The sequence below is a fragment of the Camelina sativa genome, chromosome 10, assembly GCF_030686135.1.
Source record: "Camelina sativa cultivar CO46 ecotype springtype chromosome 10, ASM3068613v1".
NCBI lineage: Eukaryota > Viridiplantae > Streptophyta > Magnoliopsida > Brassicales > Brassicaceae > Camelina > Camelina sativa.
The window spans coordinates 21,914,214-21,940,626 of record NC_141889.1 but is presented as its reverse complement, the minus strand read 5'-3'; the positions used below and the strand labels follow the sequence as shown (position 1 = coordinate 21,940,626).

At 44.1% G+C, this 26,413-nt stretch overlaps 45 non-coding genes and 7 pseudogenes across 45 annotated transcripts; 38 read left to right on the top strand and 14 right to left on the bottom strand.

Annotated features, from left to right (window-relative positions):
• The first annotated feature begins 227 nt into the window (after nt 1-227).
• On the top strand, nt 228-346 carry LOC147936604 (5S ribosomal RNA). Its single transcript, XR_015570153.1, has one exon. It is a non-coding gene; the product is annotated as a 5S ribosomal RNA (ribosomal RNA).
• A 393-nt stretch (nt 347-739) lies between these two features.
• On the top strand, nt 740-858 carry LOC147936603 (5S ribosomal RNA). The gene has a single exon (XR_015570152.1). It is a non-coding gene; the product is annotated as a 5S ribosomal RNA (ribosomal RNA).
• A 393-nt stretch (nt 859-1,251) lies between these two features.
• Nucleotides 1,252-1,370, top strand: LOC147936602 (5S ribosomal RNA). The gene has a single exon (XR_015569558.1). It is a non-coding gene; the product is annotated as a 5S ribosomal RNA (ribosomal RNA).
• A 394-nt stretch (nt 1,371-1,764) lies between these two features.
• Nucleotides 1,765-1,883, top strand: LOC147936601 (5S ribosomal RNA). Its single transcript, XR_015569577.1, has one exon. It is a non-coding gene; the product is annotated as a 5S ribosomal RNA (ribosomal RNA).
• Nucleotides 1,884-2,276: 393 nt separating this feature from the next.
• LOC147936600 (5S ribosomal RNA) lies at nt 2,277-2,395 on the top strand. Its single transcript, XR_015569576.1, has one exon. It is a non-coding gene; the product is annotated as a 5S ribosomal RNA (ribosomal RNA).
• Nucleotides 2,396-2,788: 393 nt separating this feature from the next.
• LOC147936599 (5S ribosomal RNA) lies at nt 2,789-2,907 on the top strand. Its single transcript, XR_015570151.1, has one exon. It is a non-coding gene; the product is annotated as a 5S ribosomal RNA (ribosomal RNA).
• Nucleotides 2,908-3,300: 393 nt separating this feature from the next.
• LOC147936598 (5S ribosomal RNA) lies at nt 3,301-3,419 on the top strand. The gene has a single exon (XR_015570150.1). It is a non-coding gene; the product is annotated as a 5S ribosomal RNA (ribosomal RNA).
• Nucleotides 3,420-3,812: 393 nt separating this feature from the next.
• On the top strand, nt 3,813-3,931 carry LOC147936597 (5S ribosomal RNA). Its single transcript, XR_015569557.1, has one exon. It is a non-coding gene; the product is annotated as a 5S ribosomal RNA (ribosomal RNA).
• A 394-nt stretch (nt 3,932-4,325) lies between these two features.
• Nucleotides 4,326-4,444, top strand: LOC147936596 (5S ribosomal RNA). Its single transcript, XR_015569400.1, has one exon. It is a non-coding gene; the product is annotated as a 5S ribosomal RNA (ribosomal RNA).
• A 393-nt stretch (nt 4,445-4,837) lies between these two features.
• Nucleotides 4,838-4,956, top strand: LOC147936595 (5S ribosomal RNA). Its single transcript, XR_015569399.1, has one exon. It is a non-coding gene; the product is annotated as a 5S ribosomal RNA (ribosomal RNA).
• Nucleotides 4,957-5,349: 393 nt separating this feature from the next.
• Nucleotides 5,350-5,468, top strand: LOC147936594 (5S ribosomal RNA). Its single transcript, XR_015570149.1, has one exon. It is a non-coding gene; the product is annotated as a 5S ribosomal RNA (ribosomal RNA).
• Nucleotides 5,469-5,861: 393 nt separating this feature from the next.
• On the top strand, nt 5,862-5,980 carry LOC147936593 (5S ribosomal RNA). The gene has a single exon (XR_015570148.1). It is a non-coding gene; the product is annotated as a 5S ribosomal RNA (ribosomal RNA).
• Nucleotides 5,981-6,373: 393 nt separating this feature from the next.
• On the top strand, nt 6,374-6,492 carry LOC147936592 (5S ribosomal RNA). The gene has a single exon (XR_015570147.1). It is a non-coding gene; the product is annotated as a 5S ribosomal RNA (ribosomal RNA).
• Nucleotides 6,493-6,885: 393 nt separating this feature from the next.
• LOC147936591 (5S ribosomal RNA) lies at nt 6,886-7,004 on the top strand. The gene has a single exon (XR_015570146.1). It is a non-coding gene; the product is annotated as a 5S ribosomal RNA (ribosomal RNA).
• A 393-nt stretch (nt 7,005-7,397) lies between these two features.
• LOC147936590 (5S ribosomal RNA) lies at nt 7,398-7,516 on the top strand. Its single transcript, XR_015570145.1, has one exon. It is a non-coding gene; the product is annotated as a 5S ribosomal RNA (ribosomal RNA).
• Nucleotides 7,517-7,909: 393 nt separating this feature from the next.
• LOC147936589 (5S ribosomal RNA) lies at nt 7,910-8,028 on the top strand. The gene has a single exon (XR_015570144.1). It is a non-coding gene; the product is annotated as a 5S ribosomal RNA (ribosomal RNA).
• A 393-nt stretch (nt 8,029-8,421) lies between these two features.
• Nucleotides 8,422-8,540, top strand: LOC147936588 (5S ribosomal RNA). Its single transcript, XR_015570142.1, has one exon. It is a non-coding gene; the product is annotated as a 5S ribosomal RNA (ribosomal RNA).
• Nucleotides 8,541-8,933: 393 nt separating this feature from the next.
• Nucleotides 8,934-9,052, top strand: LOC147936587 (5S ribosomal RNA). Its single transcript, XR_015570141.1, has one exon. It is a non-coding gene; the product is annotated as a 5S ribosomal RNA (ribosomal RNA).
• A 393-nt stretch (nt 9,053-9,445) lies between these two features.
• LOC147936586 (5S ribosomal RNA) lies at nt 9,446-9,564 on the top strand. Its single transcript, XR_015569398.1, has one exon. It is a non-coding gene; the product is annotated as a 5S ribosomal RNA (ribosomal RNA).
• A 393-nt stretch (nt 9,565-9,957) lies between these two features.
• On the top strand, nt 9,958-10,076 carry LOC147936585 (5S ribosomal RNA). Its single transcript, XR_015570140.1, has one exon. It is a non-coding gene; the product is annotated as a 5S ribosomal RNA (ribosomal RNA).
• A 393-nt stretch (nt 10,077-10,469) lies between these two features.
• LOC147936584 (5S ribosomal RNA) lies at nt 10,470-10,588 on the top strand. Its single transcript, XR_015570139.1, has one exon. It is a non-coding gene; the product is annotated as a 5S ribosomal RNA (ribosomal RNA).
• Nucleotides 10,589-10,981: 393 nt separating this feature from the next.
• On the top strand, nt 10,982-11,100 carry LOC147936583 (5S ribosomal RNA). Its single transcript, XR_015569556.1, has one exon. It is a non-coding gene; the product is annotated as a 5S ribosomal RNA (ribosomal RNA).
• Nucleotides 11,101-11,494: 394 nt separating this feature from the next.
• LOC147936582 (5S ribosomal RNA) lies at nt 11,495-11,613 on the top strand. The gene has a single exon (XR_015570138.1). It is a non-coding gene; the product is annotated as a 5S ribosomal RNA (ribosomal RNA).
• A 393-nt stretch (nt 11,614-12,006) lies between these two features.
• On the top strand, nt 12,007-12,125 carry LOC147936581 (5S ribosomal RNA). Its single transcript, XR_015570137.1, has one exon. It is a non-coding gene; the product is annotated as a 5S ribosomal RNA (ribosomal RNA).
• Nucleotides 12,126-12,518: 393 nt separating this feature from the next.
• LOC147936580 (5S ribosomal RNA) lies at nt 12,519-12,637 on the top strand. The gene has a single exon (XR_015569555.1). It is a non-coding gene; the product is annotated as a 5S ribosomal RNA (ribosomal RNA).
• Nucleotides 12,638-13,031: 394 nt separating this feature from the next.
• On the top strand, nt 13,032-13,150 carry LOC147936579 (5S ribosomal RNA). The gene has a single exon (XR_015569536.1). It is a non-coding gene; the product is annotated as a 5S ribosomal RNA (ribosomal RNA).
• A 393-nt stretch (nt 13,151-13,543) lies between these two features.
• Nucleotides 13,544-13,662, top strand: LOC147936578 (5S ribosomal RNA). The gene has a single exon (XR_015570136.1). It is a non-coding gene; the product is annotated as a 5S ribosomal RNA (ribosomal RNA).
• Nucleotides 13,663-14,055: 393 nt separating this feature from the next.
• Nucleotides 14,056-14,174, top strand: LOC147936577 (5S ribosomal RNA). The gene has a single exon (XR_015570135.1). It is a non-coding gene; the product is annotated as a 5S ribosomal RNA (ribosomal RNA).
• A 393-nt stretch (nt 14,175-14,567) lies between these two features.
• LOC147936576 (5S ribosomal RNA) lies at nt 14,568-14,686 on the top strand. Its single transcript, XR_015570134.1, has one exon. It is a non-coding gene; the product is annotated as a 5S ribosomal RNA (ribosomal RNA).
• A 393-nt stretch (nt 14,687-15,079) lies between these two features.
• Nucleotides 15,080-15,198, top strand: LOC147936575 (5S ribosomal RNA). The gene has a single exon (XR_015570133.1). It is a non-coding gene; the product is annotated as a 5S ribosomal RNA (ribosomal RNA).
• Nucleotides 15,199-15,591: 393 nt separating this feature from the next.
• Nucleotides 15,592-15,710, top strand: LOC147936574 (5S ribosomal RNA). The gene has a single exon (XR_015570131.1). It is a non-coding gene; the product is annotated as a 5S ribosomal RNA (ribosomal RNA).
• Nucleotides 15,711-16,103: 393 nt separating this feature from the next.
• LOC147936573 (5S ribosomal RNA) lies at nt 16,104-16,222 on the top strand. Its single transcript, XR_015570130.1, has one exon. It is a non-coding gene; the product is annotated as a 5S ribosomal RNA (ribosomal RNA).
• Nucleotides 16,223-16,615: 393 nt separating this feature from the next.
• On the top strand, nt 16,616-16,734 carry LOC147936572 (5S ribosomal RNA). The gene has a single exon (XR_015570129.1). It is a non-coding gene; the product is annotated as a 5S ribosomal RNA (ribosomal RNA).
• Nucleotides 16,735-17,127: 393 nt separating this feature from the next.
• On the top strand, nt 17,128-17,246 carry LOC147936571 (5S ribosomal RNA). The gene has a single exon (XR_015570128.1). It is a non-coding gene; the product is annotated as a 5S ribosomal RNA (ribosomal RNA).
• A 393-nt stretch (nt 17,247-17,639) lies between these two features.
• Nucleotides 17,640-17,758, top strand: LOC147936570 (5S ribosomal RNA). Its single transcript, XR_015570127.1, has one exon. It is a non-coding gene; the product is annotated as a 5S ribosomal RNA (ribosomal RNA).
• Nucleotides 17,759-18,151: 393 nt separating this feature from the next.
• On the top strand, nt 18,152-18,270 carry LOC147936569 (5S ribosomal RNA). The gene has a single exon (XR_015570126.1). It is a non-coding gene; the product is annotated as a 5S ribosomal RNA (ribosomal RNA).
• Nucleotides 18,271-18,663: 393 nt separating this feature from the next.
• On the top strand, nt 18,664-18,782 carry LOC147936568 (5S ribosomal RNA). The gene has a single exon (XR_015570125.1). It is a non-coding gene; the product is annotated as a 5S ribosomal RNA (ribosomal RNA).
• A 393-nt stretch (nt 18,783-19,175) lies between these two features.
• LOC147936567 (5S ribosomal RNA) lies at nt 19,176-19,294 on the top strand. Its single transcript, XR_015569547.1, has one exon. It is a non-coding gene; the product is annotated as a 5S ribosomal RNA (ribosomal RNA).
• A 342-nt stretch (nt 19,295-19,636) lies between these two features.
• LOC147936566 (5S ribosomal RNA) lies at nt 19,637-19,755 on the bottom strand. Its single transcript, XR_015570124.1, has one exon. It is a non-coding gene; the product is annotated as a 5S ribosomal RNA (ribosomal RNA).
• A 390-nt stretch (nt 19,756-20,145) lies between these two features.
• On the bottom strand, nt 20,146-20,264 carry LOC147936565 (5S ribosomal RNA). Its single transcript, XR_015570123.1, has one exon. It is a non-coding gene; the product is annotated as a 5S ribosomal RNA (ribosomal RNA).
• A 390-nt stretch (nt 20,265-20,654) lies between these two features.
• Nucleotides 20,655-20,772, bottom strand: LOC147936564 (5S ribosomal RNA; annotated as a pseudogene).
• A 390-nt stretch (nt 20,773-21,162) lies between these two features.
• LOC147936563 (5S ribosomal RNA) lies at nt 21,163-21,280 on the bottom strand (annotated as a pseudogene).
• Nucleotides 21,281-21,670: 390 nt separating this feature from the next.
• LOC147936562 (5S ribosomal RNA) lies at nt 21,671-21,788 on the bottom strand (annotated as a pseudogene).
• A 389-nt stretch (nt 21,789-22,177) lies between these two features.
• On the bottom strand, nt 22,178-22,296 carry LOC147936561 (5S ribosomal RNA). The gene has a single exon (XR_015569621.1). It is a non-coding gene; the product is annotated as a 5S ribosomal RNA (ribosomal RNA).
• A 390-nt stretch (nt 22,297-22,686) lies between these two features.
• Nucleotides 22,687-22,804, bottom strand: LOC147936560 (5S ribosomal RNA). The gene has a single exon (XR_015569664.1). It is a non-coding gene; the product is annotated as a 5S ribosomal RNA (ribosomal RNA).
• Nucleotides 22,805-23,194: 390 nt separating this feature from the next.
• LOC147936559 (5S ribosomal RNA) lies at nt 23,195-23,312 on the bottom strand (annotated as a pseudogene).
• A 390-nt stretch (nt 23,313-23,702) lies between these two features.
• LOC147936558 (5S ribosomal RNA) lies at nt 23,703-23,820 on the bottom strand. The gene has a single exon (XR_015569663.1). It is a non-coding gene; the product is annotated as a 5S ribosomal RNA (ribosomal RNA).
• Nucleotides 23,821-24,210: 390 nt separating this feature from the next.
• On the bottom strand, nt 24,211-24,328 carry LOC147936557 (5S ribosomal RNA; annotated as a pseudogene).
• Nucleotides 24,329-24,718: 390 nt separating this feature from the next.
• Nucleotides 24,719-24,836, bottom strand: LOC147936556 (5S ribosomal RNA). Its single transcript, XR_015569662.1, has one exon. It is a non-coding gene; the product is annotated as a 5S ribosomal RNA (ribosomal RNA).
• Nucleotides 24,837-25,226: 390 nt separating this feature from the next.
• Nucleotides 25,227-25,344, bottom strand: LOC147936555 (5S ribosomal RNA; annotated as a pseudogene).
• A 390-nt stretch (nt 25,345-25,734) lies between these two features.
• LOC147936554 (5S ribosomal RNA) lies at nt 25,735-25,852 on the bottom strand (annotated as a pseudogene).
• Nucleotides 25,853-26,246: 394 nt separating this feature from the next.
• On the bottom strand, nt 26,247-26,365 carry LOC147936553 (5S ribosomal RNA). Its single transcript, XR_015570255.1, has one exon. It is a non-coding gene; the product is annotated as a 5S ribosomal RNA (ribosomal RNA).
• Nucleotides 26,366-26,413: the final 48 nt, after the last annotated feature.

Genomic DNA, 26,413 nt, shown 5'->3' with positions numbered 1-26,413 from the left:
CCGGAGGCCGAATTTTGACGTTTGAAGGTGTTTCGGATGTTTTTTGGTGATCGCGACACAATTAGCTACGAGTACAAAATTATGTTTGGATATGGTTATCTCTTGTTTTTCGCGGTTGGAAGCACGTCCAAGGTGAATAAACGGTCCACATATCAAGTGGGACCCACATTGAATGATCCCTAGAGTTTTTAAAACACGATATATGCGATTGAATGGTATATACTAACGGATGCGATCATACCAGCACTAATGCACCGGATCCCATCAGAACTCCGCAGTCAAGCGTGCTTGGGCGAGAGTAGTACTAGGATGGGTGACCTCCCGGGAAGTCCTCGTGTTGCATCCCTCCTTCTTTTTTTTTTTTTTTTTTTGGTTGTTGCGTAAGACTATATAGTACAAACATAACGCCGTAACTTTTACATCGTGAGGAACCACGCGACCCATAATACCATTTCGGAAAGCCCCAAGAGTGTTTCTGGCAAGGCAATGGGTCTTCGTACCATTGGACCATTCCGGAGGCCGAATTTTGACGTTTGAAGGTGTTTCGGATGTTTTTTGGTGATCGCGACACAATTAGCTACGAGTACAAAATTATGTTTGGATATGGTTATCTCTTGTTTTTCGCGGTTGGAAGCACGTCCAAGGTGAATAAACGGTCCACATATCAAGTGGGACCCACATTGAATGATCCCTAGAGTTTTTAAAACACGATATATGCGATTGAATGGTATATACTAACGGATGCGATCATACCAGCACTAATGCACCGGATCCCATCAGAACTCCGCAGTCAAGCGTGCTTGGGCGAGAGTAGTACTAGGATGGGTGACCTCCCGGGAAGTCCTCGTGTTGCATCCCTCCTTCTTTTTTTTTTTTTTTTTTTGGTTGTTGCGTAAGACTATATAGTACAAACATAACGCCGTAACTTTTACATCGTGAGGAACCACGCGACCCATAATACCTTTTCGGAAAGCCCCAAGAGTGTTTCTGGCAAGGCAATGGGTCTTCGTACCATTGGACCATTCCGGAGGCCGAATTTTGACGTTTGAAGGTGTTTCGGATGTTTTTTGGTGATCGCGACACAATTAGCTACGAGTACAAAATTATGTTTGGATATGGTTATCTCTTGTTTTTCGCGGTTGGAAGCACGTCCAAGGTGAATAAACGGTCCACATATCAAGTGGGACCCACATTGAATGATCCCTAGAGTTTTTAAAACACGATATATGCGATTGAATGGTATATACTAACGGATGCGATCATACCAGCACTAATGCACCGGATCCCATCAGAACTCCGCAGTCAAGCGTGCTTGGGCAAGAGTAGTACTAGGATGGGTGACCTCCCGGGAAGTCCTCGTGTTGCATCCCTCCTTCTTTTTTTTTTTTTTTTTTTTGGTTGTTGCGTAAGACTATATAGTACAAACATAACGCCGTAACTTTTACATCGTGAGGAACCACGCGACCCATAATACCTTTTCGGAAAGCCCCAAGAGTGTTTCTGGCAAGGCAATGGGTCTTCGTACCATTGGACCATTCCGGAGGCCGAATTTTGACGTTTGAAGGTGTTTCGGATGTTTTTTGGTGATCGCGACACAATTAGCTACGAGTACAAAATTATGTTTGGATATGGTTATCTCTTGTTTTTCGCGGTTGGAAGCACGTCCAAGGTGAATAAACGGTCCACATATCAAGTGGGACCCACATTGAATGATCCCTAGAGTTTTTAAAACACGATATATGCGATTGAATGGTATATACTAACGGATGCGATCATACCAGCACTAATTCACCGGATCCCATCAGAACTCCGCAGTCAAGCATGCTTGGGCGAGAGTAGTACTAGGATGGGTGACCTCCCGGGAAGTCCTCGTGTTGCATCCCTCCTTCTTTTTTTTTTTTTTTTTTTGGTTGTTGCGTAAGACTATATAGTACAAACATAACGCCGTAACTTTTACATCGTGAGGAACCACGCGACCCATAATACCTTTTCGGAAAGCCCCAAGAGTGTTTCTGGCAAGGCAATGGGTCTTCGTACCATTGGACCATTCCGGAGGCCGAATTTTGACGTTTGAAGGTGTTTCGGATGTTTTTTGGTGATCGCGACACAATTAGCTACGAGTACAAAATTATGTTTGGATATGGTTATCTCTTGTTTTTCGCGGTTGGAAGCACGTCCAAGGTGAATAAACGGTCCACATATCAAGTGGGACCCACATTGAATGATCCCTAGAGTTTTTAAAACACGATATATGCGATTGAATGGTATATACTAACGGATGCGATCATACCAGCACTAATTCACCGGATCCCATCAGAACTCCGCAGTCAAGCATGCTTGGGCGAGAGTAGTACTAGGATGGGTGACCTCCCGGGAAGTCCTCGTGTTGCATCCCTCCTTCTTTTTTTTTTTTTTTTTTTGGTTGTTGCGTAAGACTATATAGTACAAACATAACGCCGTAACTTTTACATCGTGAGGAACCACGCGACCCATAATACCTTTTCGGAAAGCCCCAAGAGTGTTTCTGGCAAGGCAATGGGTCTTCGTACCATTGGACCATTCCGGAGGCCGAATTTTGACGTTTGAAGGTGTTTCGGATGTTTTTTGGTGATCGCGACACAATTAGCTACGAGTACAAAATTATGTTTGGATATGGTTATCTCTTGTTTTTCGCGGTTGGAAGCACGTCCAAGGTGAATAAACGGTCCACATATCAAGTGGGACCCACATTGAATGATCCCTAGAGTTTTTAAAACACGATATATGCGATTGAATGGTATATACTAACGGATGCGATCATACCAGCACTAATGCACCGGATCCCATCAGAACTCCGCAGTCAAGCGTGCTTGGGCGAGAGTAGTACTAGGATGGGTGACCTCCCGGGAAGTCCTCGTGTTGCATCCCTCCTTCTTTTTTTTTTTTTTTTTTTGGTTGTTGCGTAAGACTATATAGTACAAACATAACGCCGTAACTTTTACATCGTGAGGAACCACGCGACCCATAATACCATTTCGGAAAGCCCCAAGAGTGTTTCTGGCAAGGCAATGGGTCTTCGTACCATTGGACCATTCCGGAGGCCGAATTTTGACGTTTGAAGGTGTTTCGGATGTTTTTTGGTGATCGCGACACAATTAGCTACGAGTACAAAATTATGTTTGGATATGGTTATCTCTTGTTTTTCGCGGTTGGAAGCACGTCCAAGGTGAATAAACGGTCCACATATCAAGTGGGACCCACATTGAATGATCCCTAGAGTTTTTAAAACACGATATATGCGATTGAATGGTATATACTAACGGATGCGATCATACCAGCACTAATGCACCGGATCCCATCAGAACTCCGCAGTCAAGCGTGCTTGGGCGAGAGTAGTACTAGGATGGGTGACCTCCCGGGAAGTCCTCGTGTTGCATCCCTCCTTCTTTTTTTTTTTTTTTTTTTGGTTGTTGCGTAAGACTATATAGTACAAACATAACGCCGTAACTTTTACATCGTGAGGAACCACGCGACCCATAATACCTTTTCGGAAAGCCCCAAGAGTGTTTCTGGCAAGGCAATGGGTCTTCGTACCATTGGACCATTCCGGAGGCCGAATTTTGACGTTTGAAGGTGTTTCGGATGTTTTTTGGTGATCGCGACACAATTAGCTACGAGTACAAAATTATGTTTGGATATGGTTATCTCTTGTTTTTCGCGGTTGGAAGCACGTCCAAGGTGAATAAACGGTCCACATATCAAGTGGGACCCACATTGAATGATCCCTAGAGTTTTTAAAACACGATATATGCGATTGAATGGTATATACTAACGGATGCGATCATACCAGCACTAATGCACCGGATCCCATCAGAACTCCGCAGTCAAGCGTGCTTGGGCAAGAGTAGTACTAGGATGGGTGACCTCCCGGGAAGTCCTCGTGTTGCATCCCTCCTTCTTTTTTTTTTTTTTTTTTTTGGTTGTTGCGTAAGACTATATAGTACAAACATAACGCCGTAACTTTTACATCGTGAGGAACCACGCGACCCATAATACCTTTTCGGAAAGCCCCAAGAGTGTTTCTGGCAAGGCAATGGGTCTTCGTACCATTGGACCATTCCGGAGGCCGAATTTTGACGTTTGAAGGTGTTTCGGATGTTTTTTGGTGATCGCGACACAATTAGCTACGAGTACAAAATTATGTTTGGATATGGTTATCTCTTGTTTTTCGCGGTTGGAAGCACGTCCAAGGTGAATAAACGGTCCACATATCAAGTGGGACCCACATTGAATGATCCCTAGAGTTTTTAAAACACGATATATGCGATTGAATGGTATATACTAACGGATGCGATCATACCAGCACTAATTCACCGGATCCCATCAGAACTCCGCAGTCAAGCGTGCTTGGGCGAGAGTAGTACTAGGATGGGTGACCTCCCGGGAAGTCCTCGTGTTGCATCCCTCCTTCTTTTTTTTTTTTTTTTTTTGGTTGTTGCGTAAGACTATATAGTACAAACATAACGCCGTAACTTTTACATCGTGAGGAACCACGCGACCCATAATACCTTTTCGGAAAGCCCCAAGAGTGTTTCTGGCAAGGCAATGGGTCTTCGTGCCATTGGACCATTCCGGAGGCCGAATTTTGACGTTTGAAGGTGTTTCGGATGTTTTTTGGTGATCGCGACACAATTAGCTACGAGTACAAAATTATGTTTGGATATGGTTATCTCTTGTTTTTCGCGGTTGGAAGCACGTCCAAGGTGAATAAACGGTCCACATATCAAGTGGGACCCACATTGAATGATCCCTAGAGTTTTTAAAACACGATATATGCGATTGAATGGTATATACTAACGGATGCGATCATACCAGCACTAATTCACCGGATCCCATCAGAACTCCGCAGTCAAGCGTGCTTGGGCGAGAGTAGTACTAGGATGGGTGACCTCCCGGGAAGTCCTCGTGTTGCATCCCTCCTTCTTTTTTTTTTTTTTTTTTTGGTTGTTGCGTAAGACTATATAGTACAAACATAACGCCGTAACTTTTACATCGTGAGGAACCACGCGACCCATAATACCTTTTCGGAAAGCCCCAAGAGTGTTTCTGGCAAGGCAATGGGTCTTCGTGCCATTGGACCATTCCGGAGGCCGAATTTTGACGTTTGAAGGTGTTTCGGATGTTTTTTGGTGATCGCGACACAATTAGCTACGAGTACAAAATTATGTTTGGATATGGTTATCTCTTGTTTTTCGCGGTTGGAAGCACGTCCAAGGTGAATAAACGGTCCACATATCAAGTGGGACCCACATTGAATGATCCCTAGAGTTTTTAAAACACGATATATGCGATTGAATGGTATATACTAACGGATGCGATCATACCAGCACTAATGCACCGGATCCCATCAGAACTCCGCAGTCAAGCGTGCTTGGGCGAGAGTAGTACTAGGATGGGTGACCTCCCGGGAAGTCCTCGTGTTGCATCCCTCCTTCTTTTTTTTTTTTTTTTTTTGGTTGTTGCGTAAGACTATATAGTACAAACATAACGCCGTAACTTTTACATCGTGAGGAACCACGCGACCCATAATACCTTTTCGGAAAGCCCCAAGAGTGTTTCTGGCAAGGCAATGGGTCTTCGTGCCATTGGACCATTCCGGAGGCCGAATTTTGACGTTTGAAGGTGTTTCGGATGTTTTTTGGTGATCGCGACACAATTAGCTACGAGTACAAAATTATGTTTGGATATGGTTATCTCTTGTTTTTCGCGGTTGGAAGCACGTCCAAGGTGAATAAACGGTCCACATATCAAGTGGGACCCACATTGAATGATCCCTAGAGTTTTTAAAACACGATATATGCGATTGAATGGTATATACTAACGGATGCGATCATACCAGCACTAATGCACCGGATCCCATCAGAACTCCGCAGTCAAGCGTGCTTGGGCGAGAGTAGTACTAGGATGGGTGACCTCCCGGGAAGTCCTCGTGTTGCATCCCTCCTTCTTTTTTTTTTTTTTTTTTTGGTTGTTGCGTAAGACTATATAGTACAAACATAACGCCGTAACTTTTACATCGTGAGGAACCACGCGACCCATAATACCTTTTCGGAAAGCCCCAAGAGTGTTTCTGGCAAGGCAATGGGTCTTCGTACCATTGGACCATTCCGGAGGGCGAATTTTGACGTTTGAAGGTGTTTCGGATGTTTTTTGGTGATCGCGACACAATTAGCTACGAGTACAAAATTATGTTTGGATATGGTTATCTCTTGTTTTTCGCGGTTGGAAGCACGTCCAAGGTGAATAAACGGTCCACATATCAAGTGGGACCCACATTGAATGATCCCTAGAGTTTTTAAAACACGATATATGCGATTGAATGGTATATACTAACGGATGCGATCATACCAGCACTAATGCACCGGATCCCATCAGAACTCCGCAGTCAAGCGTGCTTGGGCGAGAGTAGTACTAGGATGGGTGACCTCCCGGGAAGTCCTCGTGTTGCATCCCTCCTTCTTTTTTTTTTTTTTTTTTTGGTTGTTGCGTAAGACTATATAGTACAAACATAACGCCGTAACTTTTACATCGTGAGGAACCACGCGACCCATAATACCTTTTCGGAAAGCCCCAAGACTGTTTCTGGCAAGGCAATGGGTCTTCGTACCATTGGACCATTCCGGAGGCCGAATTTTGACGTTTGAAGGTGTTTCGGATGTTTTTTGGTGATCGCGACACAATTAGCTACGAGTACAAAATTATGTTTGGATATGGTTATCTCTTGTTTTTCGCGGTTGGAAGCACGTCCAAGGTGAATAAACGGTCCACATATCAAGTGGGACCCACATTGAATGATCCCTAGAGTTTTTAAAACACGATATATGCGATTGAATGGTATATACTAACGGATGCGATCATACCAGCACTAATGCACCGGATCCCATCAGAACTCCGCAGTCAAGCGTGCTTGGGCGAGAGTAGTACTAGGATGGGTGACCTCCCGGGAAGTCCTCGTGTTGCATCCCTCCTTCTTTTTTTTTTTTTTTTTTTGGTTGTTGCGTAAGACTATATAGTACAAACATAACGCCGTAACTTTTACATCGTGAGGAACCACGCGACCCATAATACCTTTTCGGAAAGCCCCAAGACTGTTTCTGGCAAGGCAATGGGTCTTCGTACCATTGGACCATTCCGGAGGCCGAATTTTGACGTTTGAAGGTGTTTCGGATGTTTTTTGGTGATCGCGACACAATTAGCTACGAGTACAAAATTATGTTTGGATATGGTTATCTCTTGTTTTTCGCGGTTGGAAGCACGTCCAAGGTGAATAAACGGTCCACATATCAAGTGGGACCCACATTGAATGATCCCTAGAGTTTTTAAAACACGATATATGCGATTGAATGGTATATACTAACGGATGCGATCATACCAGCACTAATGCACCGGATCCCATCAGAACTCCGCAGTCAAGCGTGCTTGGGCGAGAGTAGTACTAGGATGGGTGACCTCCCGGGAAGTCCTCGTGTTGCATCCCTCCTTCTTTTTTTTTTTTTTTTTTTGGTTGTTGCGTAAGACTATATAGTACAAACATAACGCCGTAACTTTTACATCGTGAGGAACCACGCGACCCATAATACCTTTTCGGAAAGCCCCAAGAGTGTTTCTGGCAAGGCAATGGGTCTTCGTACCATTGGACCATTCCGGAGGCCGAATTTTGACGTTTGAAGGTGTTTCGGATGTTTTTTGGTGATCGCGACACAATTAGCTACGAGTACAAAATTATGTTTGGATATGGTTATCTCTTGTTTTTCGCGGTTGGAAGCACGTCCAAGGTGAATAAACGGTCCACATATCAAGTGGGACCCACATTGAATGATCCCTAGAGTTTTTAAAACACGATATATGCGATTGAATGGTATATACTAACGGATGCGATCATACCAGCACTAATGCACCGGATCCCATCAGAACTCCGCAGTCAAGCGTGCTTGGGCGAGAGTAGTACTAGGATGGGTGACCTCCCGGGAAGTCCTCGTGTTGCATCCCTCCTTCTTTTTTTTTTTTTTTTTTTGGTTGTTGCGTAAGACTATATAGTACAAACATAACGTCGTAACTTTTACATCGTGAGGAACCACGCGACCCATAATACCTTTTCGGAAAGCCCCAAGACTGTTTCTGGCAAGGCAATGGGTCTTCGTACCATTGGACCATTCCGGAGGCCGAATTTTGACGTTTGAAGGTGTTTCGGATGTTTTTTGGTGATCGCGACACAATTAGCTACAAGTACAAAATTATGTTTGGATATGGTTATCTCTTGTTTTTCGCGGTTGGAAGCACGTCCAAGGTGAATAAACGGTCCACATATCAAGTGGGACCCACATTGAATGATCCCTAGAGTTTTTAAAACACGATATATGCGATTGAATGGTATATACTAACGGATGCGATCATACCAGCACTAATGCACCGGATCCCATCAGAACTCCGCAGTCAAGCGTGCTTGGGCGAGAGTAGTACTAGGATGGGTGACCTCCCGGGAAGTCCTCGTGTTGCATCCCTCCTTCTTTTTTTTTTTTTTTTTTTGGTTGTTGCGTAAGACTATATAGTACAAACATAACGCCGTAACTTTTACATCGTGAGGAACCACGCGACCCATAATACCTTTTCGGAAAGCCCCAAGACTGTTTCTGGCAAGGCAATGGGTCTTCGTACCATTGGACCATTCCGGAGGCCGAATTTTGACGTTTGAAGGTGTTTCGGATGTTTTTTGGTGATCGCGACACAATTAGCTACGAGTACAAAATTATGTTTGGATATGGTTATCTCTTGTTTTTCGCGGTTGGAAGCACGTCCAAGGTGAATAAACGGTCCACATATCAAGTGGGACCCACATTGAATGATCCCTAGAGTTTTTAAAACACGATATATGCGATTGAATGGTATATACTAACGGATGCGATCATACCAGCACTAATGCACCGGATCCCATCAGAACTCCGCAGTCAAGCGTGCTTGGGCGAGAGTAGTACTAGGATGGGTGACCTCCCGGGAAGTCCTCGTGTTGCATCCCTCCTTCTTTTTTTTTTTTTTTTTTTGGTTGTTGCGTAAGACTATATAGTACAAACATAACGCCGTAACTTTTACATCGTGAGGAACCACGCGACCCATAATACCTTTTCGGAAAGCCCCAAGAGTGTTTCTGGCAAGGCAATGGGTCTTCGTGCCATTGGACCATTCCGGAGGCCGAATTTTGACGTTTGAAGGTGTTTCGGATGTTTTTTGGTGATCGCGACACAATTAGCTACGAGTACAAAATTATGTTTGGATATGGTTATCTCTTGTTTTTCGCGGTTGGAAGCACGTCCAAGGTGAATAAACGGTCCACATATCAAGTGGGACCCACATTGAATGATCCCTAGAGTTTTTAAAACACGATATATGCGATTGAATGGTATATACTAACGGATGCGATCATACCAGCACTAATTCACCGGATCCCATCAGAACTCCGCAGTCAAGCGTGCTTGGGCGAGAGTAGTACTAGGATGGGTGACCTCCCGGGAAGTCCTCGTGTTGCATCCCTCCTTCTTTTTTTTTTTTTTTTTTTGGTTGTTGCGTAAGACTATATAGTACAAACATAACGCCGTAACTTTTACATCGTGAGGAACCACGCGACCCATAATACCATTTCGGAAAGCCCCAAGAGTGTTTCTGGCAAGGCAATGGGTCTTCGTACCATTGGACCATTCCGGAGGCCGAATTTTGACGTTTGAAGGTGTTTCGGATGTTTTTTGGTGATCGCGACACAATTAGCTACAAGTACAAAATTATGTTTGGATATGGTTATCTCTTGTTTTTCGCGGTTGGAAGCACGTCCAAGGTGAATAAACGGTCCACATATCAAGTGGGACCCACATTGAATGATCCCTAGAGTTTTTAAAACACGATATATGCGATTGAATGGTATATACTAACGGATGCGATCATACCAGCACTAATGCACCGGATCCCATCAGAACTCCGCAGTCAAGCGTGCTTGGGCGAGAGTAGTACTAGGATGGGTGACCTCCCGGGAAGTCCTCGTGTTGCATCCCTCCTTCTTTTTTTTTTTTTTTTTTTGGTTGTTGCGTAAGACTATATAGTACAAACATAACGCCGTAACTTTTACATCGTGAGGAACCACGCGACCCATAATACCTTTTCGGAAAGCCCCAAGAGTGTTTCTGGCAAGGCAATGGGTCTTCGTACCATTGGACCATTCCGGAGGGCGAATTTTGACGTTTGAAGGTGTTTCGGATGTTTTTTGGTGATCGCGACACAATTAGCTACGAGTACAAAATTATGTTTGGATATGGTTATCTCTTGTTTTTCGCGGTTGGAAGCACGTCCAAGGTGAATAAACGGTCCACATATCAAGTGGGACCCACATTGAATGATCCCTAGAGTTTTTAAAACACGATATATGCGATTGAATGGTATATACTAACGGATGCGATCATACCAGCACTAATGCACCGGATCCCATCAGAACTCCGCAGTCAAGCGTGCTTGGGCGAGAGTAGTACTAGGATGGGTGACCTCCCGGGAAGTCCTCGTGTTGCATCCCTCCTTCTTTTTTTTTTTTTTTTTTTGGTTGTTGCGTAAGACTATATAGTACAAACATAACGCCGTAACTTTTACATCGTGAGGAACCACGCGACCCATAATACCTTTTCGGAAAGCCCCAAGAGTGTTTCTGGCAAGGCAATGGGTCTTCGTACCATTGGACCATTCCGGAGGCCGAATTTTGACGTTTGAAGGTGTTTCGGATGTTTTTTGGTGATCGCGACACAATTAGCTACGAGTACAAAATTATGTTTGGATATGGTTATCTCTTGTTTTTCGCGGTTGGAAGCACGTCCAAGGTGAATAAACGGTCCACATATCAAGTGGGACCCACATTGAATGATCCCTAGAGTTTTTAAAACACGATATATGCGATTGAATGGTATATACTAACGGATGCGATCATACCAGCACTAATGCACCGGATCCCATCAGAACTCCGCAGTCAAGCGTGCTTGGGCAAGAGTAGTACTAGGATGGGTGACCTCCCGGGAAGTCCTCGTGTTGCATCCCTCCTTCTTTTTTTTTTTTTTTTTTTTGGTTGTTGCGTAAGACTATATAGTACAAACATAACGCCGTAACTTTTACATCGTGAGGAACCACGCGACCCATAATACCTTTTCGGAAAGCCCCAAGAGTGTTTCTGGCAAGGCAATGGGTCTTCGTACCATTGGACCATTCCGGAGGCCGAATTTTGACGTTTGAAGGTGTTTCGGATGTTTTTTGGTGATCGCGACACAATTAGCTACGAGTACAAAATTATGTTTGGATATGGTTATCTCTTGTTTTTCGCGGTTGGAAGCACGTCCAAGGTGAATAAACGGTCCACATATCAAGTGGGACCCACATTGAATGATCCCTAGAGTTTTTAAAACACGATATATGCGATTGAATGGTATATACTAACGGATGCGATCATACCAGCACTAATGCACCGGATCCCATCAGAACTCCGCAGTCAAGCGTGCTTGGGCGAGAGTAGTACTAGGATGGGTGACCTCCCGGGAAGTCCTCGTGTTGCATCCCTCCTTCTTTTTTTTTTTTTTTTTTTGGTTGTTGCGTAAGACTATATAGTACAAACATAACGCCGTAACTTTTACATCGTGAGGAACCACGCGACCCATAATACCATTTCGGAAAGCCCCAAGAGTGTTTCTGGCAAGGCAATGGGTCTTCGTACCATTGGACCATTCCGGAGGCCGAATTTTGACGTTTGAAGGTGTTTCGGATGTTTTTTGGTGATCGCGACACAATTAGCTACAAGTACAAAATTATGTTTGGATATGGTTATCTCTTGTTTTTCGCGGTTGGAAGCACGTCCAAGGTGAATAAACGGTCCACATATCAAGTGGGACCCACATTGAATGATCCCTAGAGTTTTTAAAACACGATATATGCGATTGAATGGTATATACTAACGGATGCGATCATACCAGCACTAATGCACCGGATCCCATCAGAACTCCGCAGTCAAGCGTGCTTGGGCGAGAGTAGTACTAGGATGGGTGACCTCCCGGGAAGTCCTCGTGTTGCATCCCTCCTTCTTTTTTTTTTTTTTTTTTTGGTTGTTGCGTAAGACTATATAGTACAAACATAACGCCGTAACTTTTACATCGTGAGGAACCACGCGACCCATAATACCTTTTCGGAAAGCCCCAAGAGTGTTTCTGGCAAGGCAATGGGTCTTCGTACCATTGGACCATTCCGGAGGCCGAATTTTGACGTTTGAAGGTGTTTCGGATGTTTTTTGGTGATCGCGACACAATTAGCTACGAGTACAAAATTATGTTTGGATATGGTTATCTCTTGTTTTTCGCGGTTGGAAGCACGTCCAAGGTGAATAAACGGTCCACATATCAAGTGGGACCCACATTGAATGATCCCTAGAGTTTTTAAAACACGATATATGCGATTGAATGGTATATACTAACGGATGCGATCATACCAGCACTAATGCACCGGATCCCATCAGAACTCCGCAGTCAAGCGTGCTTGGGCAAGAGTAGTACTAGGATGGGTGACCTCCCGGGAAGTCCTCGTGTTGCATCCCTCCTTCTTTTTTTTTTTTTTTTTTTTGGTTGTTGCGTAAGACTATATAGTACAAACATAACGCCGTAACTTTTACATCGTGAGGAACCACGCGACCCATAATACCTTTTCGGAAAGCCCCAAGAGTGTTTCTGGCAAGGCAATGGGTCTTCGTACCATTGGACCATTCCGGAGGCCGAATTTTGACGTTTGAAGGTGTTTCGGATGTTTTTTGGTGATCGCGACACAATTAGCTACGAGTACAAAATTATGTTTGGATATGGTTATCTCTTGTTTTTCGCGGTTGGAAGCACGTCCAAGGTGAATAAACGGTCCACATATCAAGTGGGACCCACATTGAATGATCCCTAGAGTTTTTAAAACACGATATATGCGATTGAATGGTATATACTAACGGATGCGATCATACCAGCACTAATGCACCGGATCCCATCAGAACTCCGCAGTCAAGCGTGTTTGGGCGAGAGTAGTACTAGGATGGGTGACCTCCCGGGAAGTCCTCGTGTTGCATCCCTCCTTCTTTTTTTTTTTTTTTTTTTGGTTGTTGCGTAAGACTATATAGTACAAACATAACGCCGTAACTTTTACATCGTGAGGAACCACGCGACCCATAATACCATTTCGGAAAGCCCCAAGAGTGTTTCTGGCAAGGCAATGGGTCTTTGTACCATTGGACCATTCCGGAGGCCGAATTTTGACGTTTGAAGGTGTTTCGGATGTTTTTTGGTGATCGCGACACAATTAGCTACAAGTACAAAATTATGTTTGGATATGGTTATCTCTTGTTTTTCGCGGTTGGAAGCACGTCCAAGGTGAATAAACGGTCCACATATCAAGTGGGACCCACATTGAATGATCCCTAGAGTTTTTAAAACACGATATATGCGATTGAATGGTATATACTAACGGATGCGATCATACCAGCACTAATGCACCGGATCCCATCAGAACTCCGCAGTCAAGCGTGCTTGGGCGAGAGTAGTACTAGGATGGGTGACCTCCCGGGAAGTCCTCGTGTTGCATCCCTCCTTCTTTTTTTTTTTTTTTTTTTGGTTGTTGCGTAAGACTATATAGTACAAACATAACGCCGTAACTTTTACATCGTGAGGAACCACGCGACCCATAATACCTTTTCGGAAAGCCCCAAGAGTGTTTCTGGCAAGGCAATGGGTCTTCGTACCATTGGACCATTCCGGAGGCCGAATTTTGACGTTTGAAGGTGTTTCGGATGTTTTTTGGTGATCGCGACACAATTAGCTACGAGTACAAAATTATGTTTGGATATGGTTATCTCTTGTTTTTCGCGGTTGGAAGCACGTCCAAGGTGAATAAACGGTCCACATATCAAGTGGGACCCACATTGAATGATCCCTAGAGTTTTTAAAACACGATATATGCGATTGAATGGTATATACTAACGGATGCGATCATACCAGCACTAATGCACCGGATCCCATCAGAACTCCGCAGTCAAGCGTGCTTGGGCGAGAGTAGTACTAGGATGGGTGACCTCCCGGGAAGTCCTCGTGTTGCATCCCTCCTTCTTTTTTTTTTTTTTTTTTTGGTTGTTGCGTAAGACTATATAGTACAAACATAACGTCGTAACTTTTACATCGTGAGGAACCACGCGACCCATAATACCATTTCGGAAAGCCCCAAGAGTGTTTCTGGCAAGGCAATGGGTCTTCGTACCATTGGACCATTCCGGAGGCCGAATTTTGACGTTTGAAGGTGTTTCGGATGTTTTTTGGTGATCGCGACACAATTAGCTACAAGTACAAAATTATGTTTGGATATGGTTATCTCTTGTTTTTCGCGGTTGGAAGCACGTCCAAGGTGAATAAACGGTCCACATATCAAGTGGGACCCACATTGAATGATCCCTAGAGTTTTTAAAACACGATATATGCGATTGAATGGTATATACTAACGGATGCGATCATACCAGCACTAATGCACCGGATCCCATCAGAACTCCGCAGTCAAGCGTGCTTGGGCGAGAGTAGTACTAGGATGGGTGACCTCCCGGGAAGTCCTCGTGTTGCATCCCTCCTTCTTTTTTTTTTTTTTTTTTTGGTTGTTGCGTAAGACTATATAGTACAAACATAACGCCGTAACTTTTACATCGTGAGGAACCACGCGACCCATAATACCTTTTCGGAAAGCCCCAAGACTGTTTCTGGCAAGGCAATGGGTCTTCGTACCATTGGACCATTCCGGAGGCCGAATTTTGACGTTTGAAGGTGTTTCGGATGTTTTTTGGTGATCGCGACACAATTAGCTACGAGTACAAAATTATGTTTGGATATGGTTATCTCTTGTTTTTCGCGGTTGGAAGCACGTCCAAGGTGAATAAACGGTCCACATATCAAGTGGGACCCACATTGAATGATCCCTAGAGTTTTTAAAACACGATATATGCGATTGAATGGTATATACTAACGGATGCGATCATACCAGCACTAATGCACCGGATCCCATCAGAACTCCGCAGTCAAGCGTGCTTGGGCGAGAGTAGTACTAGGATGGGTGACCTCCCGGGAAGTCCTCGTGTTGCATCCCTCCTTCTTTTTTTTTTTTTTTTTTTGGTTGTTGCGTAAGACTATATAGTACAAACATAACGCCGTAACTTTTACATCGTGAGGAACCACGCGACCCATAATACCTTTTCGGAAAGCCCCAAGAGTGTTTCTGGCAAGGCAATGGGTCTTCGTACCATTGGACCATTCCGGAGGCCGAATTTTGACGTTTGAAGGTGTTTCGGATGTTTTTTGGTGATCGCGACACAATTAGCTACGAGTACAAAATTATGTTTGGATATGGTTATCTCTTGTTTTTCGCGGTTGGAAGCACGTCCAAGGTGAATAAACGGTCCACATATCAAGTGGGACCCACATTGAATGATCCCTAGAGTTTTTAAAACACGATATATGCGATTGAATGGTATATACTAACGGATGCGATCATACCAGCACTAATGCACCGGATCCCATCAGAACTCCGCAGTCAAGCGTGCTTGGGCGAGAGTAGTACTAGGATGGGTGACCTCCCGGGAAGTCCTCGTGTTGCATCCCTCCTTCTTTTTTTTTTTTTTTTTTTGGTTGTTGCGTAAGACTATATAGTACAAACATAACGCCGTAACTTTTACATCGTGAGGAACCACGCGACCCATAATACCTTTTCGGAAAGCCCCAAGAGTGTTTCTGGCAAGGCAATGGGTCTTCGTACCATTGGACCATTCCGGAGGCCGAATTTTGACGTTTGAAGGTGTTTCGGATGTTTTTTGGTGATCGCGACACAATTAGCTACAAGTACAAAATTATGTTTGGATATGGTTATCTCTTGTTTTTCGCGGTTGGAAGCACGTCCAAGGTGAATAAACGGTCCACATATCAAGTGGGACCCACATTGAATGATCCCTAGAGTTTTTAAAACACGATATATGCGATTGAATGGTATATACTAACGGATGCGATCATACCAGCACTAATGCACCGGATCCCATCAGAACTCCGCAGTCAAGCGTGCTTGGGCGAGAGTAGTACTAGGATGGGTGACCTCCCGGGAAGTCCTCGTGTTGCATCCCTCCTTCTTTTTTTTTTTTTTTTTTTGGTTGTTGCGTAAGACTATATAGTACAAACATAACGCCGTAACTTTTACATCGTGAGGAACCACGCGACCCATAATACCTTTTCGGAAAGCCCCAAGACTGTTTCTGGCAAGGCAATGGGTCTTCGTACCATTGGACCATTCCGGAGGCCGAATTTTGACGTTTGAAGGTGTTTCGGATGTTTTTTGGTGATCGCGACACAATTAGCTACGAGTACAAAATTATGTTTGGATATGGTTATCTCTTGTTTTTCGCGGTTGGAAGCACGTCCAAGGTGAATAAACGGTCCACATATCAAGTGGGACCCACATTGAATGATCCCTAGAGTTTTTAAAACACGATATATGCGATTGAATGGTATATACTAACGGATGCGATCATACCAGCACTAATGCACCGGATCCCATCAGAACTCCGCAGTCAAGCGTGCTTGGGCGAGAGTAGTACTAGGATGGGTGACCTCCCGGGAAGTCCTCGTGTTGCATCCCTCCTTCTTTTTTTTTTTTTTTTTTTGGTTGTTGCGTAAGACTATATAGTACAAACATAACGTCGTAACTTTTACATCGTGAGGAACCACGCGACCCATAATACCATTTCGGAAAGCCCCAAGAGTGTTTCTGGCAAGGCAATGGGTCTTCGTACCATTGGACCATTCCGGAGGCCGAATTTTGACGTTTGAAGGTGTTTCGGATGTTTTTTGGTGATCGCGACACAATTAGCTACAAGTACAAAATTATGTTTGGATATGGTTATCTCTTGTTTTTCGCGGTTGGAAGCACGTCCAAGGTGAATAAACGGTCCACATATCAAGTGGGACCCACATTGAATGATCCCTAGAGTTTTTAAAACACGATATATGCGATTGAATGGTATATACTAACGGATGCGATCATACCAGCACTAATGCACCGGATCCCATCAGAACTCCGCAGTCAAGCGTGCTTGGGCGAGAGTAGTACTAGGATGGGTGACCTCCCGGGAAGTCCTCGTGTTGCATCCCTCCTTCTTTTTTTTTTTTTTTTTTTGGTTGTTGCGTAAGACTATATAGTACAAACATAACGCCGTAACTTTTACATCGTGAGGAACCACGCGACCCATAATACCTTTTCGGAAAGCCCCAAGACTGTTTCTGGCAAGGCAATGGGTCTTCGTACCATTGGACCATTCCGGAGGCCGAATTTTGACGTTTGAAGGTGTTTCGGATGTTTTTTGGTGATCGCGACACAATTAGCTACGAGTACAAAATTATGTTTGGATATGGTTATCTCTTGTTTTTCGCGGTTGGAAGCACGTCCAAGGTGAATAAACGGTCCACATATCAAGTGGGACCCACATTGAATGATCCCTAGAGTTTTTAAAACACGATATATGCGATTGAATGGTATATACTAACGGATGCGATCATACCAGCACTAATGCACCGGATCCCATCAGAACTCCGCAGTCAAGCGTGCTTGGGCGAGAGTAGTACTAGGATGGGTGACCTCCCGGGAAGTCCTCGTGTTGCATCCCTCCTTCTTTTTTTTTTTTTTTTTTTGGTTGTTGCGTAAGACTATATAGTACAAACATAACGCCGTAACTTTTACATCGTGAGGAACCACGCGACCCATAATACCTTTTCGGAAAGCCCCAAGAGTGTTTCTGGCAAGGCAATGGGTCTTCGTACCATTGGACCATTCCGGAGGCCGAATTTTGACGTTTGAAGGTGTTTCGGATGTTTTTTGGTGATCGCGACACAATTAGCTACAAGTACAAAATTATGTTTGGATATGGTTATCTCTTGTTTTTCGCGGTTGGAAGCACGTCCAAGGTGAATAAACGGTCCACATATCAAGTGGGACCCACATTGAATGATCCCTAGAGTTTTTAAAACACGATATATGCGATTGAATGGTATATACTAACGGATGCGATCATACCAGCACTAATGCACCGGATCCCATCAGAACTCCGCAGTCAAGCGTGCTTGGGCGAGAGTAGTACTAGGATGGGTGACCTCCCGGGAAGTCCTCGTGTTGCATCCCTCCTTCTTTTTTTTTTTTTTTTTTTGGTTGTTGCGTAAGACTATATAGTACAAACATAACGCCGTAACTTTTACATCGTGAGGAACCACGCGACCCATAATACCTTTTCGGAAAGCCCCAAGAGTGTTTCTGGCAAGGCAATGGGTCTTTGTACCATTGGACCATTCCGGAGGCCGAATTTTGACGTTTGAAGGTGTTTCGGATGTTTTTTGGTGATCGCGACACAATTAGCTACAAGTACAAAATTATGTTTGGATATGGTTATCTCTTGTTTTTCGCGGTTGGAAGCACGTCCAAGGTGAATAAACGGTCCACATATCAAGTGGGACCCACATTGAATGATCCCTAGAGTTTTTAAAACACGATATATGCGATTGAATGGTATATACTAACGGATGCGATCATACCAGCACTAATGCACCGGATCCCATCAGAACTCCGCAGTCAAGCGTGCTTGGGCGAGAGTAGTACTAGGATGGGTGACCTCCCGGGAAGTCCTCGTGTTGCATCCCTCCTTCTTTTTTTTTTTTTTTTTTTGGTTGTTGCGTAAGACTATATAGTACAAACATAACGCCGTAACTTTTACATCGTGAGGAACCACGCGACCCATAATACCTTTTCGGAAAGCCCCAAGAGTGTTTCTGGCAAGGCAATGGGTCTTCGTACCATTGGACCATTCCGGAGGCCGAATTTTGACGTTTGAAGGTGTTTCGGATGTTTTTTGGTGATCGCGACACAATTAGCTACAAGTACAAAATTATGTTTGGATATGGTTATCTCTTGTTTTTCGCGGTTGGAAGCACGTCCAAGGTGAATAAACGGTCCACATATCAAGTGGGACCCACATTGAATGATCCCTAGAGTTTTTAAAACACGATATATGCGATTGAATGGTATATACTAACGGATGCGATCATACCAGCACTAATGCACCGGATCCCATCAGAACTCCGCAGTCAAGCATGCTTGGGCGAGAGTAGTACTAGGATGGGTGACCTCCCGGGAAGTCCTCGTGTTGCATCCCTCCTTCTTTTTTTTTTTTTTTTTTTGGTTGTTGCGTAAGACTATATAGTACAAACATAACGCCGTAACTTTTACATCGTGGGACCCACATTGAATGATCACCAAATACTCGTAGCTAATTGTGTCGCGATCACCAAAAAACATCCGAAACACCTTCAAACGTCAAAATTCGGCCTCCGGAATGGTCCAATGGTACGAAGACCCATTGCCTTGCCAGAAACACTCTTGGGGCTTTCCGAAATGGTATTATGGGTCGCGTGGTTCCTCACGATGTAAAAGTTACGGCGTTATGTTTGTACTATATAGTCTTACGCAACAACCAAAAAAAAAAAAAAAAAAAGGAGGGATGCAACACGAGGACTTCCCGGGAGGTCACCCATCCTAGTACTACTCTCGCCCAAGCACGCTTGACTGCGGAGTTCTGATGGGATCCGGTGCATTAGTGCTGGTATGATCGCATCCGTTAGTATATATCATGCAATCGCATATATCGTTTTTTAAAAACTCTAGGGATCATTCAATGTGGGTCCCACTTGATATGTGGACCGTTTATTCACCTTGGACGTGCTTCCAACCGCGAAAAACAAGAGATAACCATATCCAAACATAATTTTGTACTTGTAGCTAATTGTGTCGCGATCACCAAAAAACATCCGAAACACCTTCAAACGTCAAAATTCGGCCTCCGGAATGGTCCAATGGTACGAAGACCCATTGCCTTGCCAGAAACACTCTTGGGGCTTTCCGAAATGGTATTATGGGTCGCGTGGTTCCTCACGATGTAAAAGTTACGGCGTTATGTTTGTACTATATAGTCTTACGCAACAACCAAAAAAAAAAAAAAAAAAAGGAGGGATGCAACACGAGGACTTCCCGGGAGGTCACCCATCCTAGTACTACTCTCGCCCAAGCACGCTTGACTGCGGAGTTCTGATGGGATCCGGTGCATTAGTGCTGGTATGATCGCATCCGTTAGTATATATCATGCAATCGCATATATCGTTTTTTAAAAACTCTAGGGATCATTCAATGTGGGTCCCACTTGATATGTGGACCGTTTATTCACCTTGGACGTGCTTCCAACCGCGAAAAACAAGAGATAACCATATCCAAACATAATTTTGTACTCGTAGCTAATTGTGTCGCGATCACAAAAAAACATCCGAAACACCTTCAAACGTCAAAATTCGGCCTCCGGAATGGTCCAATGGTACGAAGACCCATTGCCTTGCCAGAAACACTCTTGGGGCTTTCCAAAATGGTATTATGGGTCGCGTGGTTCCTCACGATGTCAAAGTTACGATGTTCTGTTTGTACTATATACTCTTACGCAACAACCAAAAAAAAAAAAAAAAAAAGGAGGGATGCATCACGAGGACCTCCGGGAGGTCACCCATCCTAGTACTACTCTCGCCCAAGCACGCTTGACTGCGGAGTTCTGATGGGATCCGGTGCATTAGTGCTGGTATGATCACATCCGTTAGTATATATCATGCAATCGCATATATCGTTTTTTAAAAACTCTAGGGATCATTCAATGTGGGTCCCACTTGATATGTGGACCGTTTATTCACCTTGGACGTGCTTCCAACCGCGAAAAACAAGAGATAACCATATCCAAACATAATTTTGTACTCGTAGCTAATTGTGTCGCGATCACCAAAAAACATCCGAAACACCTTCAAACGTCAAAATTCGGCCTCCGGAATGGTCCAATGGTACGAAGACCCATTGCCTTGCCAGAAACACTCTTGGGGCTTTCCAAAATGGTATTATGGGTCGCGTGGTTCCTCACAATGTCAAAGTTACGATGTTCTGTTTGTACTATATACTCTTACGCAACAACCAAAAAAAAAAAAAAAAAAAGGAGGGATGCATCACGAGGACTTCCGGGAGGTCACCCATCCTAGTACTACTCTCGCCCAAGCACGCTTGACTGCGGAGTTCTGATGGGATCCGGTGCATTAGTGCTGGTATGATCACATCCGTTAGTATATATCATGCAATCGCATATATCGTTTTTTAAAAACTCTAGGGATCATTCAATGTGGGTCCCACTTGATATGTGGACCGTTTATTCACCTTGGACGTGCTTCCAACCGCGAAAAACAAGAGATAACCATATCCAAACATAATTTTGTACTCGTAGCTAATTGTGTCGCGATCACAAAAAAACATCCGAAACACCTTCAAACGTCAAAATTCGGCCTCCGGAATGGTCCAATGGTACGAAGACCCATTGCCTTGCCAGAAACACTCTTGGGGCTTTCCAAAATGGTATTATGGGTCGCGTGGTTCCTCACGATGTCAAAGTTACGATGTTCTGTTTGTACTATATACTCTTACGCAACAACCAAAAAAAAAAAAAAAAAAAGGAGGGATGCATCACGAGGACCTCCGGGAGGTCACCCATCCTAGTACTACTCTCGCCCAAGCACGCTTGACTGCGGAGTTCTGATGGGATCCGGTGCATTAGTGCTGGTATGATCACATCCGTTAGTATATATCATGCAATCGCATATATCGTTTTTTAAAAACTCTAGGGATCATTCAATGTGGGTCCCACTTGATATGTGGACCGTTTATTCACCTTGGACGTGCTTCCAACCGCGAAAAACAAGAGATAACCATATCCAAACATAATTTTGTACTCGTAGCTAATTGTGTCGCGATCACCAAAAAACATCCGAAACACCTTCAAACGTCAAAATTCGGCCTCCGGAATGGTCCAATGGTACGAAGACCCATTGCCTTGCCAGAAACACTCTTGGGGCTTTCCAAAATGGTATTATGGGTCGCGTGGTTCCTCACAATGTCAAAGTTACGATGTTCTGTTTGTACTATATACTCTTACGCAACAACCAAAAAAAAAAAAAAAAAAGGAGGGATGCATCACGAGGACTTCCCGGGAGGTCACCCATCCTAGTACTACTCTCGCCCAAGCACGCTTGACTGCGGAGTTCTGATGGGATCCGGTGCATTAGTGCTGGTATGATCACATCCGTTAGTATATATCATGCAATCGCATATATCGTGTTTTAAAAACTCTAGGGATCATTCAATGTGGGTCCCACTTGATATGTGGACCGTTTATTCACCTTGGACGTGCTTCCAACCGCGAAAAACAAGAGATAACCATATCCAAACATAATTTTGTACTCGTAGCTAATTGTGTCGCGATCACCAAAAAACATCCGAAACACCTTCAAACGTCAAAATTCGGCCTCCGGAATGGTCCAATGGTACGAAGACCCATTGCCTTGCCAGAAACACTCTTGGGGCTTTCCAAAATGGTATTATGGGTCGCGTGGTTCCTCACGATGTCAAAGTTACGATGTTCTGTTTGTACTATATACTCTTACGCAACAACCAAAAAAAAAAAAAAAAAAAGGAGGGATGCATCACGAGGACTTCCGGGAGGTCACCCATCCTAGTACTACTCTCGCCCAAGCACGCTTGACTGCGGAGTTCTGATGGGATCCGGTGCATTAGTGCTGGTATGATCGCATCCGTTAGTATATACCATTCAATCGCATATATCGTTTTTTAAAAACTCTAGGGATCATTCAATGTGGGTCCCACTTGATATGTGGACCGTTTATTCACCTTGGACGTGCTTCCAACCGCGAAAAACAAGAGATAACCATATCCAAACATAATTTTGTACTCGTAGCTAATTGTGTCGCGATCACCAAAAAACATCCGAAACACCTTCAAACGTCAAAATTCGGCCTCCGGAATGGTCCAATGGAACGAAGACCCATTGCCTTGCCAGAAACACTCTTGGGGCTTTCCAAAATGGTATTATGGGTCGCGTGGTTCCTCACAATGTCAAAGTTACGATGTTCTGTTTGTACTATATACTCTTACGCAACAACCAAAAAAAAAAAAAAAAAAAGGAGGGATGCATCACGAGGACTTCCGGGAGGTCACCCATCCTAGTACTACTCTCGCCCAAGCATGCTTGACTGCGGAGTTCTGATGGGATCCGGTGCATTAGTGCTGGTATGATCACATCCGTTAGTATATATCATGCAATCGCATATATCGTTTTTTAAAAACTCTAGGGATCATTCAATGTGGGTCCCACTTGATATGTGGACCGTTTATTCACCTTGGACGTGCTTCCAACCGCGAAAAACAAGAGATAACCATATCCAAACATAATTTTGTACTCGTAGCTAATTGTGTCGCGATCACCAAAAAACATCCGAAACACCTTCAAACGTCAAAATTCGGCCTCCGGAATGGTCCAATGGTACGAAGACCCATTGCCTTGCCAGAAACACTCTTGGGGCTTTCCAAAATGGTATTATGGGTCGCGTGGTTCCTCACGATGTCAAAGTTACGATGTTCTGTTTGTACTATATACTCTTACGCAACAACCAAAAAAAAAAAAAAAAAAAGGAGGGATGCATCACGAGGACTTCCGGGAGGTCACCCATCCTAGTACTACTCTCGCCCAAGCACGCTTGACTGCGGAGTTCTGATGGGATCCGGTGCATTAGTGCTGGTATGATCGCATCCGTTAGTATATACCATTCAATCGCATATATCGTTTTTTAAAAACTCTAGGGATCATTCAATGTGGGTCCCACTTGATATGTGGACCGTTTATTCACCTTGGACGTGCTTCCAACCGCGAAAAACAAGAGATAACCATATCCAAACATAATTTTGTACTCGTAGCTAATTGTGTCGCGATCACCAAAAAACATCCGAAACACCTTCAAACGTCAAAATTCGGCCTCCGGAATGGTCCAATGGAACGAAGACCCATTGCCTTGCCAGAAACACTCTTGGGGCTTTCCAAAATGGTATTATGGGTCGCGTGGTTCCTCACAATGTCAAAGTTACGATGTTCTGTTTGTACTATATACTCTTACGCAACAACCAAAAAAAAAAAAAAAAAAAGGAGGGATGCATCACGAGGACTTCCGGGAGGTCACCCATCCTAGTACTACTCTCGCCCAAGCATGCTTGACTGCGGAGTTCTGATGGGATCCGGTGCATTAGTGCTGGTATGATCACATCCGTTAGTATATATCATGCAATCGCATATATCGTTTTTTAAAAACTCTAGGGATCATTCAATGTGGGTCCCACTTGATATGTGGACCGTTTATTCACCTTGGACGTGCTTCCAACCGCGAAAAACAAGAGATAACCATATCCAAACATAATTTTGTACTCGTAGCTAATTGTGTCGCGATCACAAAAAAACATCCGAAACACCTTCAAACGTCAAAATTCGGCCTCCGGAATGGTCCAATGGTACGAAGACCCATTGCCTTGCCAGAAACACTCTTGGGGCTTTCCAAAATGGTATTATGGGTCGCGTGGTTCCTCACGATGTCAAAGTTACGATGTTTTGTTTGTACTATATACTCTTACGCAACAACCAAAAAAAAAAAAAAAAAAAGGAGGGATGCATCACGAGGACTTCCGGGAGGTCACCCATCCTAGTACTACTCTCGCCCAAGCACGCTTGACTGCGGAGTTCTGATGGGATCCGGTGCATTAGTGCTGGTATGATCGCATCCGTTAGTATATACCATTCAATCGCATATATCGTTTTTTAAAAACTCTAGGGATCATTCAATGTGGGTCCCACTTGATATGTGGACCGTTTATTCACCTTGGACGTGCTTCCAACCGCGAAAAACAAGAGATAACCATATCCAAACATAATTTTGTACTCGTAGCTAATTGTGTCGCGATCACCAAAAAACATCCGAAACACCTTCAAACGTCAAAATTCGGCCTCCGGAATGGTCCAATGGAACGAAGACCCATTGCCTTGCCAGAAACACTCTTGGGGCTTTCCAAAATGGTATTATGGGTCGCGTGGTTCCTCACAATGTCAAAGTTACGATGTTCTGTTTGTACTATATACTCTTACGCAACAACCAAAAAAAAAAAAAAAAAAAGGAGGGATGCATCACGAGGACTTCCGGGAGGTCACCCATCCTAGTACTACTCTCGCCCAAGCATGCTTTACTGCGGAGTTCTGATGGGATCCGGTGCATTAGTGCTGGTATGATCACATCCGTTAGTATATATCATGCAATCGCATATATCGTTTTTTAAAAACTCTAGGGATCATTCAATGTGGGTCCCACTTGATATGTGGACCGTTTATTCACCTTGGACGTGCTTCCAACCGCGAAAAACAAGAGATAACCATATCCAAACATAATTTTGTACTCGTAGCTAATTGTGTCGCGATCACAAAAAAACATCCGAAACACCTTCAAACGTCAAAATTCGGCCTCCGGAATGGTCCAATGGTACGAAGACCCATTGCCTTGCCAGAAACACTCTTGGGGCTTTCCAAAATGGTATTATGGGTCGCGTGGTTCCTCACGATGTCAAAGTTACGATGTTCTGTTTGTACTATATACTCTTACGCAACAACCAAAAAAAAAAAAAAAAAAAGGAGGGATGCATCACGAGGACCTCCGGGAGGTCACCCATCCTAGTACTACTCTCGCCCAAGCACGCTTGACTGCGGAGTTCTGATGGGATCCGGTGCATTAGTGCTGGTATGATCACATCCGTTAGTATATATCATGCAATCGCATATATCGTTTTTTAAAAACTCTAGGGATCATTCAATGTGGGTCCCACTTGATATGTGGACCGTTTATTCACCTTGGACGTGCTTCCAACCGCGAAAAACAAGAGATAACCATATCCAAACATAATTTTGTACTCGTAGCTAATTGTGTCGCGATCACCAAAAAACATCCGAAACACCTTCAAACGTCAAAATTCGGCCTCCGGAATGGTCCAATGGTACGAAGACCCATTGCCTTGCCAGAAACACTCTTGGGGCTTTCCGAAATGGTATTATGGGTCGCGTGGTTCCTCACGATGTAAAAGTTACGGCGTTATGTTTGTACTATATAGTCTTACGCAACAACCAAAAAAAAAAAAAAAAAAAAGAGGGAGGGATGCAACACGAGGACTTCCCGGGAGGTCACCCATCCTAGTACTACTCTCGCCCAAGCACGCTTAACTGCGGAGTTCTGATGGGATCCGGTGCATTAGTGCTGGTATGATCGCATCCGTTAGTATATATCATGCAATCGCATATATCGTTTTTTGAAAACTCAAG